Genomic DNA, 6,519 nt, shown 5'->3' with positions numbered 1-6,519 from the left:
GCGTGTACTAATAGAAAGCAAATGCGTATTTGAGTTGCAATAACATAAATTTGTAAAACTGATGTAAAAATGACGCAGGAAATGGCACTATGGGAATCTGTATGTAGAATCTAGGTTCAAACTACGTAGAATACACTGGATTACGTAGATTCTAGGTTGAGTCCACGTGACGTAATTTGCAATGGGGAGGGTGCACTGCCGCGTTCTAACGTAACTCGTACACTCTCCTCTACAGTGATTTCTACCTCGGGTATTCGAGTATTACCACGCAATAACCTTTCGGGCGTGACGGGTTTCATCCGGGATAAGGAGTAACACACGAAACAGACGCGAAAGAGAACGACAAAAATAGATAAGTGAAGAAAATCATCCAAATCTGACGATTATTTTCTACGTAGTTTTACCCTATTTTTATCATTGTAGAAAAAGTACAATTACATGTAAACTGATCAAAGAGTTCCAACGAAAACAAAACTCTCACTTGGACAATCTAGAGAAAACCATTTCGGCAGTCGATCACGAGATTCAAAATGCTCTCGTTTGAGTCATAAAGGTTCTGCTGGTACACTAACGTGCCTAATTTCCCGCTCTGATCGCGTGGTCAGTCTGCTGCGCAGTGTACGGGATGTCATTGCCCTTCAGCCACCGACCTTCTTGGCCGAACAAAGCAGGAAGGAAACAGCATTATTCAGCCGCTGCCGCTGTTGCCACTCGCAGTCACTGACGTACCAAACAAAAACCATTGCGTGTGTGTGCGCGTGTATGTATTTGCAAAGTTTTTAGGGGATTGCAAAGAACGTCATTATTTTTCTTATTTTTTCGGGAAAACTTTGCTGCTTAGTAGAACAATTGGCTCATTTATCTCTTCAACTTCTCGTTGTCCTTGTCGCACTCCCCGGTGAGGGCATGAGGGGGCACGGGGTGAAGGAGAGAAGGGACGACCACGTGACGGCGTATATCAGGCCGATAACACGGTTGGCCTGGAGTTGTTATCCGATCAAAACGTTCAGCTATAACCCAATCCGTGGCACCATCTCCACAATGGCCGCGCGCCATATCCTAGTCGCGATAAATTTCGTAAAGTGACTCCGCGATTCTGTACCACGAGGGATACCACGCGCTCGGTACGACCAATTTCACAACCCGATAGAACAATAAAAGCAGAGGTCAACGACTTCCAAATTCATTGCACACGAAGCTCTGATAATCAGACCTCGCGTGTAAGTCATCCATAATAACATGCACAGCAGGGTCCAAATGCACCGTTGCTAGGGTTCACTTAATAAAGCGTCATGTTGCAAACGGTCATGAGTATACTTATAAGATAAGAATTGACGAAATTATCGCGTTTTTTTTCTTATAATCAATGTGAAAAATACCTTTGTAAATTTAGAACGTTTAATGTAATTTTTATTTAAAAAGTATGTTGTAAAGATGCAACAGCCCGTTCTAGCTTGTAAATCGATTCCAAATCGAAATAAAGTGCAATTAAATTAACAATTTCAAACGGGAATTTTAAAGACCTATCATGACAGGTCCTGCATGGTTCACGTTCATGCATGAAAAATTACCCCGTAAGCCTACGACTTTATTTCACGGTGTAATATCATGTTGTTTTCTTTAACTTTGCTTGGAAAGGATTTTTTCTGAGCTATTTATTGTCGTGTCTTGTACTTGTGTAGTGACTTGACACGACTGGCACGTCTCCGAGTGTAAGTCCTAATCAGAGAGAGGGGGGTGGGGATAGGGAAGGGAAGTTGAAGTAACATAAAAAGATGAAGAACAAGGGACGAGGGGAAGGGGGAGGCAGGGAGATGGAGGAGAGAGAGAAGGCCTTCATTAGCACCGGAATGAGAAACACACGAACACACACGCACTCATACACGATCCAAAGAGGTGGAAACTGGGAGGGGAAAAGGGGCTGAGATATGATTATATTTCGTAAGTTTAAAACGCACATATGGCTCTGATTGTATCGCACGGGACAGGACGAGAGGAAGAGGGGGCCACAATCAATTGAAACTTGCAGAGACAAAGCAATCCCTCGCACTCAATGGAGGGACTGAGTCAACAACAACAACAACAACAACAACAACAACAACAACAACAACAAGGCTTGGCGCTATCGGAACAACAACCCCGATTACAGAGCGACCAGCCATTGCCCGGAGAGACGTCACCGTCATGCCACCGTCACTTGACATGCCCGCACCCAAAAGCGAGGTTCTTGAATCAAGTAAATATCCTTGCAACAAGTCAATTGCCTAGACCTGGGATAGGAAATTGACTTGTTCCAAGAATATTTACTTGATTCAAAAACTTCGTTTTTTGGATGCGTAACGGACAGCTGTGGATAATGAATCAAAAATGCGACGCTTCTCCCACAATGACAACGTTTAGTGCATAACGCGCCCTACTGGCATTACTTCCGCGCATTTCTATAATTCGAACTTCAAACACACTGTGACGTAGAGACGTCATATTTAAACGACTATGGCTCGTGTCACATTGGTTCGAATACTGTGCCAGCGTCACATTTGTTATAAGGTATAGTAGGTACAAGGCGATTCAGAGAAGACACAGGCGCGGTGCGTTTGTATTACCTAAGAGGCCATGGCGCCTTAGAGGCAGAGCGAGTGGGCAAACCCGCTCGCACTTACGTCTTCTAGCTGAATCACCCAATCAGTACGCCGTCCCTGCACTTAGTTAGCCCGTGGGGCAAAAGCGAGTCATAGGAACGTCATGCGTTCAAACGAATTTGCCATGACATTTTTCGGAATGTGAAAGATGACACAATTTCCCTCAGATTGATGCAGACGTTTCCTGTGTTTGAATAACAGCGATGTCTCTGGTGGACCAAAAATGTCCGTTATGAGACCATTTTATAGAGAATCCTGTGCCCAAATTTGTTTATATTCCTTTGAAACCCGAACCAGGAGGACTATAGATAATTGACGGAAACTGCTTTTGAAAAAACTGTCGCAACGCACGGGCACTGCCATGGTTTTTCCCAAACAAGAAGGGAATTTCCGCGCAGTGAGAAAAACACTGACAAATTGTCGAACCAGGTACAGGTACAATTTTCTTGAAAGATGTCGTACAATTACTGAATGTTCTGGACAGGTACAAAACGTTTTTAGCAGATGATACGTAGTAATCAGCAGCTTGTACTCAAGTAAAGTGTAAAAGTCCGTTTGTTAGTTGAAGCGTGAAGTTGTCAGTTGTCAGCGTCAAAAGCAGAAACGCCGTAGCGCTGCCAGCCGGACGCCGTTAGCGCTGCCAGCCGAACGTGGAGCGGTCCAGCCAGCAGCCAGCCTAAAGTATTGGAAGCGTCCCGTCTCGCGCGGCCACTCGCCGTTGCCTTCAAGCGACCAGGGTCACACGAGGTTCGAGGAGGTAGCCCGGTCCTTTGCCTAATGCCCGGGCTCCCGCGCATGAATGTGTCGCGCCCCATGCCCCGCGTCGCGCCGCGCCCTGACAACGCAGCGCCGCCGCGCCGCGCCGCGCCGTGGTTCGGTTTTATGACGCTGGGCCGCACCGCGCCGCGCTGGGGTTAGGTTTTATGACCTTGTCGATTCTTCGCTAACGCTATATGACAATGAGGCCATTATACTACGTGATGGACGCCCAGTGTCTTTAAAAGTGGTTAAGATATTGGTCGAAGTTGCATAGTAGGCACAGGTTGGTGTCTATCGCTCTTTCGCGCTGCTCTTTAAAACAAAGATGAAGTTCGTACGACAATTTCGACTTCAGTGTCAAGTTTTAAGCACCTGTCAGGGCGTAGGACACGCAGCCTCGCACGCCGCGCCACACGCCGCCACGCCGCTCGCCACCGTTCGCGGCGTGTGACGCCGTGTGCGTGTGTGAGTGCGTGCGTGGCACGCCGTCCCGCGTCACCCCGCCCCACACCAACGTTCAACCCTGCCGCTGAGTTCAACGGTGATTCGTTCAACGTTGCCGTGTTCAACGGTGATGCGTTCAACGTTGCCGCGTTCAACGGTGACGCGTTAAACCAGTTAAACGTTGTCGCGTTAAACGCCGACGCGTTAAACGCCGCCGCGCTCGTTGCTGTAACATGTTTTTAGTTGTTGGTTCTGAGCGTTACGTGAGAAGTTAAGAGTAAAGGCTGAACGCTATACGTATAATTCATCTGCTTTCACGTTAGCGTTAGCGTTAACGTTTTTTTTTTTTTTTTTAGTGAAACAGTGTTCAGAATAGCCAGTGTTCTCTTCGTGGAAAATCCCCTGAACTAACGCGACGGTGAATGCCTCATATTTCGTCAGCTTCCGTGACTTTTGTGATCGATACCAAGTCACGTGCCTCTCCACCCCACTACTTTTCCTCTCGCGAGCGTACGTGAGCGAGCCTGCGGTGAGCGAGACAAGGACAGAGTAACCAAACAACAAAACAAGCTCCCAATGCCCACTGATATCTGTTTCTCATTATTCCCATTTGCTATTCCTTTCCTGGCAGTCTTAAAACTGGTTTATATCACGATCGAATCGTAACGCGTTTCCCCGAATAGCGATAAGAGAGTGATGCAAGTGGGACGTGCTGTTCAGTAGTCGGTCACTACCCGGAAAAGTGCACTCGCGGTATTCTCATATTCAAACATCACCGGATCACCTTCTACGTCAGACACACGCATGTACACACGCCCCCCCCCCCCCCCACACACACACACACGCGCGCGCACGCACACACACGCGCGCGCACGCACACATGCGCGCGCGTGCGCGCACGAGCACTCAGTGAGTCAAAAGACCTTGCATGAGTGCAAACGCGGCGTGATGGCCCAGCCTGCAAATAACCACCCAGTGCGTGAGCTATTTGCAGTCAGTGTGCGAGGAACCAATTGAAGGTTACGTGTGCCCACTGCGCAAAAAACTCTCAAATAATCTCTACAAACCGACGCGTTCGTGCAACAATATCTATCTGCTTCACTACCCTGAAAGACTAGCGTATCTCTTTCGCTGCCCTGAAAGACTAGCCTATCTATGTTTCGACCCTCTCTGCAGCGCTGTCTCCTTTTTATTGTGCGTTTGCGAATATTAACAGTAGGAAAAGAGTAAAAAGTGCCATTTGTTTCTAAATCTAAGGAATACGCAGCAGCTTTTACTTATGGGAGCGCTGAAGAGAGCGTCGAAAAACAGATAGGCTAGTCTTTCGGGGCAGCGAAACAGATACGCTAGTCTTTCGGGGCAGCGAAGATAGGATATTGTTGCTCGGACTCGTCGAAATGTTATATTCTTTGAAACCGACATGGGACAAAAAAACAAAAACAAAAAAAAAAAAAAACACCAGCAGCACCACCACCACCATTTTGACAGATTCCGTGGCTGTCAAACAACGTGACCAACTTTCATCGGACCAACACACAACGTCAGCAAACGGCGGTAACGTCAGCAGACAAGTCAGCAAGGCGCACGTTCACCAAGGCCTGTTTGTGATACACAGTCAGGAATTTGAAAATACCTTCTCTCCTTACTCGCATTAGCTCGTCAGACTTATAGTCCAAGGTTGCCCGACAAGATGACGGCAGCAAACAAGCTAGCCATTTGACGTCCCCTTGCAACAAAATACAGCAGTACAGTACTTGCACGAGGTCTCGCCTCACCGGTATTGGAGCGTACTGGTCTCACTTTTCAAAGGCCGGAACATTTGGAAAATAAAATACGACGTCGTGGGTGGCACGAGAGGGTCAATGAAATAGGTAAAAAACAGAATTAAATACGAACTGGGGAGCCGCTCGCCCGGAACCGCACCTCAGGAATACTAATGCCGGGCCTAAAATAAGTAACAAACTCAACACGGCTCTCAGCACGTATCGAATACAAGTTTTTAAACTGCTCAAATTTGAAGTGATACGTTAAGCAACAAGTCTCAGCATGCAAGGCATAATGTAGGAAAGCAAAACTGTTAACTCACTATTGACCATGATTTGATGTATTTTTGTACTTCAAAGTCTAATAATAAACTAAACTAAAGTGAGACAACAGTTTGCATCGCGGACCGCCAATAGAAGAGGATGGCAGCGCCGCTGCGCTGGCGCGGGACGGGCCAGGTCAGTGCGCTGTGGGCGTGGCGCCGCGGACACGAGGCCCACCACGTGGTCGTCGGGCCGGTGGCCAGGCGGCCGTGCAGCGGCGCGCCATGTGGTGCAGCGGCCCGGGCCGGGCCGGCAGCCATGAGCAGCCAGGCAGCCGGCCTCCAAGGTCAGCGACCGGACCGCGGCACCGGCACCGGGCTGCCCGGTGGGCTCGACCGGACCCAGCCTAATGGCGAGTTGCGAGGGTCAGGGATGCTCTGCAATGCCTGCCGCCACGCCACGCCACGCCACGCCCCGGGCCAGTAAACTCACCCCGCCCCGCCGCGCCCGCACCGGGCCCTGTTTCCGCTCCCCAAAGCCCCGGGGCGCAAAGGGAGCGCGCGCCGGGAAAAAGAGATCTGAAAGAAAAGGGAGCGAAGCGGGGGAGGGTTCAAGTCGAGCCTGGGGCTGGACGTCTGGCGGAGGGCGAG

Source organism: Frankliniella occidentalis, unplaced genomic scaffold (genome assembly GCF_000697945.3).
Source record: "Frankliniella occidentalis isolate FOCC.00 unplaced genomic scaffold, Focc_3.1 Scaffold198, whole genome shotgun sequence".
Lineage (NCBI taxonomy): Eukaryota > Metazoa > Arthropoda > Insecta > Thysanoptera > Thripidae > Frankliniella > Frankliniella occidentalis.
This window is presented reverse-complemented; position numbering follows the sequence as displayed.